The sequence below is a fragment of the Carlito syrichta genome, unplaced genomic scaffold (genome assembly GCF_000164805.1).
Source record: "Carlito syrichta isolate Samal-C Ts95f unplaced genomic scaffold, Tarsius_syrichta-2.0.1 Scaffold307112, whole genome shotgun sequence".
Lineage (NCBI taxonomy): Eukaryota > Metazoa > Chordata > Mammalia > Primates > Tarsiidae > Carlito > Carlito syrichta.
In genome coordinates this window covers 613,547-626,671 of record NW_007251208.1, presented here as the reverse complement: position 1 = coordinate 626,671, position 13,125 = coordinate 613,547, and the positions used below count along the sequence as shown (strand labels likewise).

Below are 13,125 nucleotides of genomic sequence, written 5' to 3'. Positions count from 1 at the left end.
CCACCCTCAACTACTACAAGTGTTCAAGGAATACAACCTAAATTTTCCTATGAAGCTGAGTCAAGTACTATTGGGAAGATGTCAGCAAAAAAGGATTTAATATTTTACAAAGTAAAACATAAAACATTATGTGGGTTATCCATTGCTTCCATCCAATATTTACCAATACTATTCACTTCATTTTAGATATGTGAGAAGAATGTCAATGAACTAGCTTCCTATGTAGAACCAAAGATACAGATAACTTTCCAAAGTTATCTAACATTTGATGTCTTGATTGGTAGAGAAGGCAGAGCAGCTGATATAACTTCTCCTTGCTATGGCCTTACAAAATCAGTTCTGGGAAGTGATAAAAGCCTGCATGGCTGCTAGAGTTTTCCTTCTTCACTTATCTTTTGCTCTTTCTTGAGTTTCCTACAGCTGGAATAGTTACGGGAAATAGTTATTTGTGTTGTCAGCACCTAGGGTTGGTTCATAATTTGTATTGAGTAAGTTATTTGGTTAGCATGTGACCTTAAAACGAACAAAATGGTAGAACTTTCATTAGTCTTGCATTATTTCATGTCCACAGAATGCATTAATATCCACTATCAAGAGACTCATTTGCAAAAGTAAATGCTATAAGAAAATTACATGAAAAGGCCAGGTTTGATGGCTCAGTCTGTAATCCTAGCACTTTGGGAGGTCAAGGTGAGTGGATTGCCTGAGCCCCTGGGTTTGAGACCAGCCCAGGGAACTTGGCGAGACCTCATCTCTACAATAAATTAAAAAAAAAATTAGACCAGGCTTGGTGGCTCAGCCTGTAATCACAACACTTTGGGAGGCCGAGGCGAGCGGACTGCCTGAGCCTGTGGGTTTGAGACCCACCTGGGCAACTTGGTGAGACCTCGTCTCTACAATTAATCAAAACAACAACAACAACAAAATAGCCGGGTGTGGTAGCTCGCACCTGTAGTTCCGGCTACTTAGAAGGCTGAGGTGGAAGGATCGCCAGAGCCCAGCAGGTCAACACTGGGGTGGCTGTGAGCATGCCACTGCACTCCAACCCGGGCAACGGAGTAAGACTCCAACTCAAAAAAAAAAAAGAAAAGAAAAAGAAAAATACATGAAAGAGGATATGAATAATGGATTACTTAACTATTACCACTGTGAAAAGCAACTCAATGTATATATTTGAGTGATGCTAGGACAGTGGCAGTATATTCTCCTTAAATTAAAAGTAGAATATTTTCGACACTTTTTCTTTTGTGGGGGTGTATATTTTATATGCCATAATACAACTACCTATTATCCAACATATTATATAGTCAATGAGCATATCTTACTCATTCCATTTATAAAAATTAATTTGACTTTTTTGTGATAAAGTTATTTCTGTATAGTAAAAATCATTGCAATTTTTCAATACTTTTATACTTAGCCTAAAGGAGATTATACACTAAATAAAGCCAAGGATCCTTACAACAAAACCCTGACATCATAATATTAACTATAATTTGAAATAACTATTCATATAAATGCCTTCACGGGTCTCCCTTTCAAGAGCATTCATATACAATGTAGGTAAAATATTTCAAACTTAATGAAGACAACTTATCAAATTCATTCCTTCACTATTTTTCTACATAACTCTCATAAGCAACATTTGAAAGTTTAAACAATTCCAAGAATAATCAATACAAACCTAGATTTTGGGGGGCAGGGGGAATGGGAGATTATACATTATGATTTCCAGGAAGAGGCAGGATAACATTTGTACAAAGATTACTACTGTTAATACTTAAGGGCAAGGCTGGGTGCAGTGGTTCACACTTGTAATCATAGCACTTTAGGGGTGGAGGTGAGAGGATTGCGAGTTCAGGGGTTTGAGACCAGCCTGGGTAACTTGGCAAGACCTTGTCTCTATAGTGCATGGTGACGCACACTTGTAGTCCCAGCTACTTGGAAGGCTAAGGTGGAAGGATTACCTGAGCCCAGCAGGTCGAAGCTGAAGTGGCCATAAACATGCCACTGCACTCCAGCCAGGGCAATAGAGTGAGACTCCTACTCAAAAAATAAAATAAAATAAAATAAAATAAAATAAAATAAAATAAAATAAAATAAAATAAAAGCTTTATTTTCAAAAATGGGCAACTAACCCATAAGATATGTATTTTTTTCTATGCTTCTCAAACTTTGTCAAAACACTGAAAATGAGAACATTCAGAAAACATACTGCCACAGAATGAAAATGGCATGAGAATTATTTTCTATACAAAATAGTATGTTAGCTTAGTGTCTGAGTTTCAGTCAGGTGCCTGAAAACAGAATGCTGTGATGTACATAATGCCAAGGCAGTTGGACACAGCCCAGTTCAACTGGGAGCTGAAGAATAGACAAATAAGAGGTTTGTTTTCTTCATCATTTCTCCCCATCCTAGCCCTATTTTTGTTTCTGCCTTTCACAGGAAAACTATGCTTAGAAGTTTAATCCAGTCAATTACTTGACCCACCAGACTCAGTGGAAACTATGTTATAGCCAGAAAGGTTGGATAATAATGACTTTCAACATTTGCCATAGATACTTGCGTAATTTCTGTTTCCTTGATCACTTACAAGATAACATTAGATATAATGAAACATTGTCCAGGAAGAGTTTATCTTCCACCATCTATAACTAACAAATACTTTACAGTTTAAGCCTTAAAGAAAGCTAACTGCTGTTTCTTATTGGTAGACACAAGGGATATAATATTGAAATCTGTAAACTGAGATAGTGCTACAACTTTCAAAGGAAACAAGAGAGTCTCTGGTTGAAGTTAAGAGGTAAAGCACATTTAAAAGTTTAACAAATTAAGTGTTTCTTTTTCTTTCTGCAATTGCATTTTCTCCCTTTTTGGCAAAGTAAGAGCCACTTACCTGGAAAACAAACCTAAGATTCTGACATACCCCATTGGCATTATTTCTTCCTTTATCTTTGAGCTATTTACCTATTCTTGAAACTGTGACATATGGGAATTTCACACCTAGTGAATATATTTTCATGTAGCTTGTGGCATGAGAGTATAATCATTAAAAGAATATACACAAGTAAGAGTAACTGCAACAGCTGGTGACATTTACCAATTAGAATTATAGTTCTTTAAAACACTTTATCCTTCATTTGGTGTATGAAGGGTAATTATCTCTGATAAATTGCTGAAAAAGATGTGATTTTCTTTTTAAACAGTTTCTACATACAGTACAAATGTGTTTGGATAGAACACATTATCACTGGTTCAGTGCTCCTTTGTGCTAAGACTTTCATTATGGCAGTAAAATTTACACACTTTGAAAGTCACTGCATCTAATTCCATTATTAAACATTGTTTTATTAGAAAATGAAGTTTAGTTTAACAAAACAACTAAGCAAACGTTAACTTATTGAGTATGTCATGAAAAGAATGTGTGTGACAACATTGCAGAGACAGACTGTAGCATTCTAATACAAGTAAGTGGTTGCTTACCAGCTAGCAAAGGAGTGGCCTGCTAAAACTTCAACAACTGTGTATTTGAATAATTTTTAAAGAATACTGTACCCTAGAGAGCTATATTTAGAAATTTTTTAAACTGAAAATTAAATTATACTTTTCTTAATGAATATGAGAAAATAACAATTAAGAACCACGTCGCAAGCACTCTATGCATTAAATACCATTAGAAGGAGTAAATGACTTTTTTCATACTCCTATTTTAACCTCTGAGAGCCTCAGTTCACTAAGCACTAATTTCTTGTTAAGGTAGTGATCGTTAAGTGATCTCTAACTCAAAACAGAGTTCTTTTGATCTGATTCAGAAAATAACAGAACTTGGCTAGCAAAGTCATAGTAAAGAGACACAGAAATCTAAAAAATTTCCCCGTGAGCAAGAAAGGAATCAAGCACTATGGAAGTGGGATGAAGTATTTTAAGGCGAGTGCCTCTGACATGGGCTGGTACAAGTAACCGAATACATCACTGAGTGAATGAGTTTAAGAAAGGGTGCAGACTCCAGCAAATTTTTTTCAAGCGTTAATCACTAGTTAACCTAGCAAGATGAACACGCTGTTTAAAGAAAGAGAGAAAAAAAAATTCCTCGTTAATTATATGCTGCAAACGCTCTTACTTCCTGCTGCTTCACCTAATCCCACAGGTGCAGGTCTTCACTTCCCCTATTCATGGGTGGGTGGGTGCAACGCTGCAGTCATTTTTTCACAGCAACAGATTTAGATACAGAAGAAGTCGCTTAACCTTCCACTGGAGGTTAACAATACACTACACAAACACTGTCATGGTGCCTACTTAACAAGGAGACAAAATTTTAAGTATACTATTCCAGCCTCAAAGATTAACTAGCAGTTACAGTGTAATTGACTTAATTTAAAAGTGCACTTCTCATAACCTAGAAAAGCTTTTCTTGAAGAAACAATTAAGAGTGGAACTGTGATGTCCTGATTTATGATAATCTGCATGCTTTGTACATTGCATGCAGATTATCATGGTCATTCACTACCATCTGAGAAAATGGATCTTCTAAATTAGAAATTGTAGTGGGAGCAATTTATATCTCAACTCTGGCATTTAGATGCATTCTAGTAAGTAACAGTTTATAGAACATAGAAGATAGTTCTACAAACACATAATTTACCCCAGGTAGTGTTTAAAACAATATTTTTTCTTTCACTATTTAATATAGCCTTTATCACTTTGGCATTTATATATCAATTTCTGTATTTTTGAATTTGTGTAAAAATGCTCTGAAACTTTTCAGAAGCATTTGGTATAGTTTAAATAAGCTATGTGTTCTCAAATACTTAAAAATTGAAGGCTTTGCATATATCTATGATTATGTTGTAAAAAAACTAAATATATTTTACCAAGTTTTCTACAAAGCAGAATTATTATATCATATTCACATAGAAAACCAAAAGGAAATATACAGAGTTGAAGCCTTTAAACTATATTTTTGCCAACTTAAATATTATATAAACCTGAAGAGGGAAAGAAATAGTTCCTAAGACAGTGTCTGGGTGTTGTGATTCATGCTTGTAATTGTAGGGCTTTGGGAGGCCAAGACAGGAGGATTGCTTGAGGCCAGGAGTTTGGGATTAGCCTGGGCATCACAGCGAGACCCATTCTCTACAAAATACTTAAAAATTAGCCAGGCATGGTAGTATGTGCTTGTAGTTCCAGCTACTTGGGAGGCTGAAGCATGAGGATTGCTTGAGCCCAGGAGTTTGAGGTTACAATGAGCTATGATTGTATCATTGCACTCCAGCCTGGGTGACTGAGCAGTTTAAAGGCAATAGACTAATATTTTAAAACCATGCATGAGAAAAACTTTCGTTGTTAATTTAGAAAAATTTCTAAACTATTATTTCAAGAATGAAGCAGTCACAGAGTCACCATTTGCCTTGTCAAATTTAGCTGTATTCAACAATCCACTAATTAACATTATTATGTATTTATGTACTTCTGACTCCCAACTGGAAGTAGAACATTCTGAATTAATGATAACGGCACTCACATCCTTTTAAAAACATGTTTTAGACTTGGAGCATGTAACATGTATGTTTTAAGTAAGTACATTCCATTCAGCACCACATTTCTAAGGGGCTGATCCATGACTCCAGAGTTCTCATGCTAGATCAGGTGCTTCTGTCTGTTCCTGAGTGTAATCGGTAAAAGGCAGAATCCTACTCTAATGCTGACAGAGTATCTGATATCAGAAATCTGCTATGATTAATCCTCCTAAAACTTAGTCATATTGTTTTTATTCTTAACATCACACAAATGCTTCACATTATTTCCTCTAAGTAGTGACCTAATATATATATTCGTAAGTCTAGAAACAGTCAATGTAAGCATTAGTATGTTCAAGCATTTTTGTTGTATTACTGGGGAAAATCCTTTAAAAGAAAAGTTTCTTTTAAATACCAAAAGAACTGAATACTACATGTTCTCACTCATAAGCAGACCCTGAACAATGATCATAACACTATAAGAAAGGGATTAGCAGCACTTGGGAAACTGCCAGGGGAGGAAGGGGGGCACACTTCATCGATAAGCATACCTGATCTCAAATCAGGTCAAGTGGAGACTGAAGTGAGGCCCAAACTTTACCTACCCAATGACCATTTGCATATCTAACCTTGAATTGTATCCCACATCTTTAAAATATAGTAAAATAAAAGAAATACTGAATGATAGTTTAAGATATAAGCCTGCAATATTCAAGGAAGCAGGTTAATTTTCAACTGAGATGTATGGGCTTTCTATGCCTTGACCATATGAGACTATGAACATCTAGTATCTAAGAAAGATATTTCTGATCTAGAATAAGGATCACTAACATCTTAGGACTTAGAGGAATAGCTGCTGATACAGTAGCACTACACAAGGCATGTGCTGATATGTACACCACACCCAAGCTGTATATGATTATATTCAAGAGTAATGATCATTATGATGAGGAAGGTATTAACTCTCACAGATTACAGTGATGTTCACTAGACTTTGCCTCATCTATCTACAGTTGTCACAGTGTCACTTAGAAGACACTATGTAAGGACTTGAAGAAGTGAAATTAAAATGCTGTGGGCATTATTTTGTTTTTAGCTTTTGAAGCTTGGATGGGCTGGGATTGATTTACTCAGCCCAATTTGTAACCTTTCAGATTTTTGGCTTACAGGAGCTCTGAGCATGCCAGGACTCCAGTGTCCAGAGGCAATGTGTGGATTTACCTAACATGTGGGAGAAGAGGCAGATAGGCAATGTACAAAGGACTAAAGAGGAGAGAAACACAACAGTTATCTGGAAAGCACAACACACAACTTCCCCAGCTTCTATAACAGTGAGACTTTTCATCCTGTCCTGGTGTGCATCTCTCTCTCTAGGTGAATACATCCCAGTGGGCAAGAGCTCTATTCCCCAAGTTCTACCGGGCTCTCATTCTAACGTAAAGTACCGAGTATTCAGGTGGCCTTATCTAAGCAATAAAAACGTAAGCCAAGAAGGAGGGAAAAAGCTAAAGTCAATGAACTGACTGACTATACCCTAAAAGTCACCATTGAAATATGCAAGGTACCTACTATTCTAAAATAAAATGAAAGGACAATAAATGGAAGAAAAGCTAATGTTGTTCACTCTGTGAAAGGCAACTACATTTTTTTTTTTTTTTTTTAGAAACTGGTCACGTTCTGAAGCTGGGATGGAAACTGTGGAGGAATGTGTGGGGGTAGGCAGTATCACTGCTTCAACAATGTTGAAGTATCAACAACAATCCCATATGTTTCAAGAGTGATTTATATGTACACAGCACATTCACGTCAATGCGCTCATGATTTCTCCTAAGAGCCTAGTGAGGGAGATAGCACGGGGATTGTACTATTAACCTCATTGCACAGATGGGAAAATGGAACCCCACTGATGGAAACGGAAGACCGCTAGAAAGAAGCAGAGGTTATGAACTCAGATCCTGGACTCGAGTCTGTATAGCAGAGAGCTGAGTTCAAGTCACATTCTGGGAAGTTTAAAGATTATAATTCTTTGGCAAATATCATAAAGAAGATAGAATATTTGAGGGAATTCCTAATAAAGACAAGAGAAAGATTTGCCATCTCCATCTCAGGACAATGTGGGTCAGTCACTGTCAATCACCACAAAGCCAATATATGGGAAGAGTTTGCCTTTCCTTTCTCATTGTTTTTGGTCCTTTCTTGTCCACAGTAATTCTTATCATGTCCTCTGTCTTCTTAGCTGTGTCACCTCAGTGTCTAGCATAAAAATCATATGCATTGTGTGTGATGTTAACAAGAACATTTTCAATAGGTACTTCACTCACACATACCCTCAGACCTCAAAGCATCTCCTAACTAATATGACCATAAAACAAAATTCAGAATCAGAATTGAAAAGGACCTTTCATGTCATGTAGTCATATTTCCTACATAATGCAGAACTCTTTGGAAACATATCTGGCAAATGATGGTGCAGCTTTTATTATATTACCTTGAAAACAACTTTAATTAAAAAAATATACACAATGGAGTATTACACAGTCATAAAGAAGCACAAAATTATGAACTTTGCAAAACTTGGATGGACTTAGAGTCTATAATACTCAGTGATCTAAAGAACTGAGTACTACATGTTCTCACTCATAAGCAGACCGTGAACAATGATCATAATACTGTAAGGAAGGAATTAGCAGTAGTAGGAAATTGCCGGGAGCGGGGACATACTCCATCAATAAGGGTACCTGATTTCAAACCAGGTGAAGTGGGGACCAAAGTGAGGCCCAAACTTTACCTGTACATTGATCATTTGTATGCCTAACCCTGAATTGTAACCCACATCTTTAAATTAAAAATTAAAAAAATAATAGCAATAAAAGGTATTTCCACACATTGATTTCAATTCTTCCTTCACTAGATTTTAGTTGCTGTTTCTAGTTTTATCCTCTTGAGGCAGATTTATGCTGTTCCTTCTTCTAAATGGGAACTCTTTACTTATCTCTCAGACTTTTTTTTCTTCTTTCAACATGACAGTCAGATTTCCTTGTTTTTCTTCATAAGGTATTATTTCCAGAGTCCCACAACTATCCTGGCTGCTCACTATAGGAGGAAGCAAAGTAAAAGGAATGTGCTGTCTTAAAAAAATGCAGATGTGCTTTGCTCACAATACAGATGTGATCGGTACAGCAGAGAGTGAAATAATTATTTTTTTTAGAAACTGGACACTACATTTTATTATAATCAGTAAAAATAATTTCTGATAATAGTAAACATTTATTGAGCACGAATTCTTCTCTAGGAACCATGAAAAGGCTTAATATATTCATAATATGCCTATAAGAGGTATAATTTTATCTCTATTTTACAGATTAAAAAATTGTTGGCCAAGTTAATACTGATATTAGGTGAAGCGATGGAGCAGACACTCAAACATAGGCAGTCTAGTTTGCTCAGCCTGTTTGTAAGCCCTCTGCAGTCTTTATAGATCCAGATACTTCCTTTTTTTTTTAACTTGGATGCATTTCAGAGTCTATCATACTCAGTAACCTATCACAGAAACAAAAGATCTGAGTACAACATGTTCTCACTCATAAGTGGACCCTGAACACCTATCATAATAATACAAAAAAAGGATTGGTAGCAGTGGGACACTACAGGTTGGTGGGGGACATATAGCATCAATAAGGGTGCCTGATCCTAATGCAGGCAAAGTGAGGGCCAATGGGAGGTCCAAAACTTCACCTCTACATAAACCAATTATCTACCCAACCCTGACTTGTATCCTACAACTTAAAAAAAAACAAAAACACCCACAACTATTCTACTTTATTTTCCTACACGATTTCCCACATAACTTTTGAAACATACACTGCTATCAGCCACACCTTATCTATTTTAAAGGAAAGAAAAAAAAGTTGGAGGGGGAAAGGCTAGTTTTAGTATAATAATTTAACCCTACTGCATTTTTGGTTTGGGCTTAGTATTCCTGCCTGATGTGAACACTTTCATCCTGGTTCTGCATCCAATACACCACTCTCCTGTCAGGTCAGAGTTCCGTTCCTCTATGTTACTGCTGAATAGAGCAGATTCACCTTGTCCACATCTTGTTTTTTATTTATTTTTTATTTTTTGAGCTTTATAACTGCAACCCTCTCCAGGATAGGGTTGTTTAACCAAGAGCAATCTACCAAACTATACTATTGCTTACCTTGCTCAGAAAGATATCAAGAGAATCCAACCACCTTCTTTGCCAAGAAGCATGAGACACTGGCATTTATTTCTGTTTACAAATGTAGTGAAGTATTTTTGGCTTATGTATGATTATTTATAAAGATGCATCATGGAAAGCATATATTGCAAAGATACATAAGACTATGCTCATAATATGTTTTTCAGGAGTACTTGCAGATATTTTGCAGCATATCCTTTATTGAGATGTGTCTGTTTTTTAAAAATGATTTGACTGTAGTTACAGGTTTTTTTTTTTAATAGAAAGACCATAGAGATAAAATGCCATTTTCATCACATCATATCAAGGGTAGATATAATCAACATGATTTCTCACTGTAGATGTTGAACTTGAGCAACTGGCTGAGGTTACATTTGTCAGATTTCTCCACTGTAAATTTATTCTCCCCATCTTCCTTTACACACTCTGCTCTTTGAAAGGAAGTCATTGTTTCCCATGCTTAAAGAATAGAGAGACGTGTTCCACCTTTTTGAGGGAGAAATACCTACTTGTTTAGATTTTTTTTTCTGCATGGGAGATTTACCTTTTTTCCTCATGTACACTTATTCAATCATGTGTTTATATCAGTATGGACTAACGGATATTTACTTTATGCTTTGGGATATAATCCAATACTACTTTATTTGGTTGCTTAAATTGTTCTAGCTTAGGCCACTAGGAGCTCATTCAGTTGTCTCCTGTGTCCCTCTGACACACTTCCCACCCTTGTGGTTTTTCTGAACACTCCCTTTCTGTTGCTACATGATGATCCAGGGACATCTTGTACATTTTCTAGCGTATGCCATTTCTCCATGGAGCCTTGGCCTTTTTTACTGTAGATCAGAGACCAAGGTCTGAGTGCTACATGTGCTTGTTACTCCTGGGGTGTCATTGCTACTAGGCCCTCTCAGCTAATACAGCAAGGACATGCATGTGTATATATTAACCCATCAAATACATGTATCTCAAATTATTGTTATAGGTAACCAGTTGTGCCCATCTTAAGCTACAGATGAGTTTGCACTGACATTTCCAACTCGAGTCCATTATAGGATCATTTTAGCCGTCTCCCTATGCTTGTCTGTAACCTCTTACTCCAACAATGAGAAACTTGGCTCCCATCAACCACCATCTCTTTATTTAATTGTTCAATTCCAGCATATACACAGAGAGACGGTTGGGTTGTTAGCCTGTGGATAAAAACTTTATCTAGTAGAGACTCCACTCATTTTCAAAGTTACCTTTCCCCACTCCCTTTAGTGAGGTTATTTCATAATTTGCAATGTAATTATTATATTATAGTTTTCTTTCCATCGTGGAATTCTATGATAACCTAATTGAGTTTTTAAAAATTACATATATTCAGGTTCACTCTTTATGTTAAAATTTGGTTTTGACAAATGTACAGTGTCATCAATCTACCATGACAGTATCATATAGAATAGTTTCACAGATGCAAAAAATCTCCTATACTTTTAACAATTCAACCATGAACGTATGGCAATCACTAATCTGTGTTGCTTTTTATAGAATGTGATATAAATAGAATCATACAGTATATGGCCTTTTCAAGTTGGCTTCCTTTAGCAATATGCTTTCAATATTCACCCATGTCTTCAAGTGGCCTGAGAGCTTTTTTCTGAATAGGATTTCATCGTATGGGTATACCACTGCTTTTAACATTCACCTATTAAAGGAGAATTTTGCTTGCTTTCAGTTTTGGTGATTATGAACTAAAGCTGCTATGAACATTTACATGCAGGTTTTGGCGTGGGCATATGTTGTCAAATCAGTTGGACAAATACTGAAGACTGTGATGGGTGGGTTGCATGGTAAGACTATATTTAGCTTTTTAAGAAACTAGCAAACGGTCTTCCAAAGTAGCTGTACCATTTTGCATTTCTACTAGCAATGAACAAGAGTTGCTCTGTATATCCCTGTCAACATTTTGCTGTTGTCAGTTTTCTCAGACTTCAGTCAATTAATAGTTGCATAGTGATATCTTATCTTAATTTGCTTTTCCTAAAGACAAATGATATCGAGAATCTTTTCTTATGCTCATTTGATATCTGTATGTCTTTGTTGCAGTATCTATTCAAATATTTTGCTCATTTAAAAAACTGAATTGTTAGTTTTCCTATTATTGAATCTTAAGAATTCCTTGAACATTTTGGGTATAAGTCCTTTATTAAGTATGTGAGTTTTTTTTTTTCGAGTTGGAGTCTCACTCTGTCACCCAGGCTGGAGTGCAGTAGCAAGCTCAAGGCCATTGCAAACTTGACCTGCTGGGCTCAGGTGATCCTTCTGCCTTGGCCTTCCAAGTAGCTGGAACTACAGCCCATGTAACCATGCCTGGCTGATTTTATTGATTGAATGATTGATTGATTGATTGTGGAGATGAGGTCTTGTCAAGTTCCTCAGGCTGGCCTTGGACTCCTGGGTTCAGGTAATCCTCTTACCTCCGCCTCCCAAAGTGCTGGGATTGCAAGCCAGCCACTGTGCCTGGCTTCAAATATGTTTTTCCCCAATTGTGGCTTATCGTTTCATTCTCTTAAAAATGCAGAGCAATGCACTTACCCATTTGTCTAACTTATCATTTGCTTTCTTTCATGAATCATGTTTCTGGAGTTATTTCTAAAACCTTATCACCATATTCAAGGCCATAAATATTTTCTCTTACATTTTCTTCTGGGAGTTTTATGGTTTTGGATTGTACATGGAAATCTATGCTCTGTTTTGAGTTAATTTTTGTGAAAGATGACCCAGTGCTCTTTTTTCTCATGAGATTATCCTTAAGAGGCTGCTTCAAAGAGGCATACCTGGTAGAGTTTGAGTATAAAACAAGAGTAACAGCCAACAGGATCTCATAGCTTTTGAAGTTAATATTTATAGGCATCAGTAATAGAAGTGTAATGTTCACATCTGGGGGAGAAACTCATTCTTAATCTGCCATGGCCAGGTCTCACTTATGATATAGTATGTTTTACTTTGGGGGACAACTTGGTTTACCAGTGACATTAGTAAGCTGGAATTCATTTAGAAGAGTGATTGGCATGATGGAGAGTCTGAGTATAATTGCTAAAGCAGTGTTCATATGTCTATTCCCCCATCTCTATCCATAGATTGTGAACAACTTGAGGGTAAGAAATGCACATTTTCATTATGTATGCTCAGGACCTAGCACTTAGTATGTATTCAGATAAAAATTTCATTAGTGGTTTAGTGAAGAAATTGAGAATGTTTAAGTTAGAATACAGGAGTTCCTCAGACAATCCATGCCTGTGAATAGCCACCATACCTTGTCACCAAATATGTAGACAGCTAACTTGCAGAAGAGGAATTCGAACCAGGATTAATGGGTAGAATTCACAGAGTGCAGGATTTCA

At 36.4% G+C, this 13,125-nt stretch overlaps 1 protein-coding gene across 14 annotated transcripts in view; it reads right to left on the bottom strand.

The window, feature by feature from the left end:
• CADPS2 (calcium dependent secretion activator 2) overlaps positions 1-13,125 on the bottom strand; it is a 589,108-nt gene that overhangs the window by 29,732 nt on the left and 546,251 nt on the right. The gene's annotated exons all lie outside the window — the stretch shown is intronic.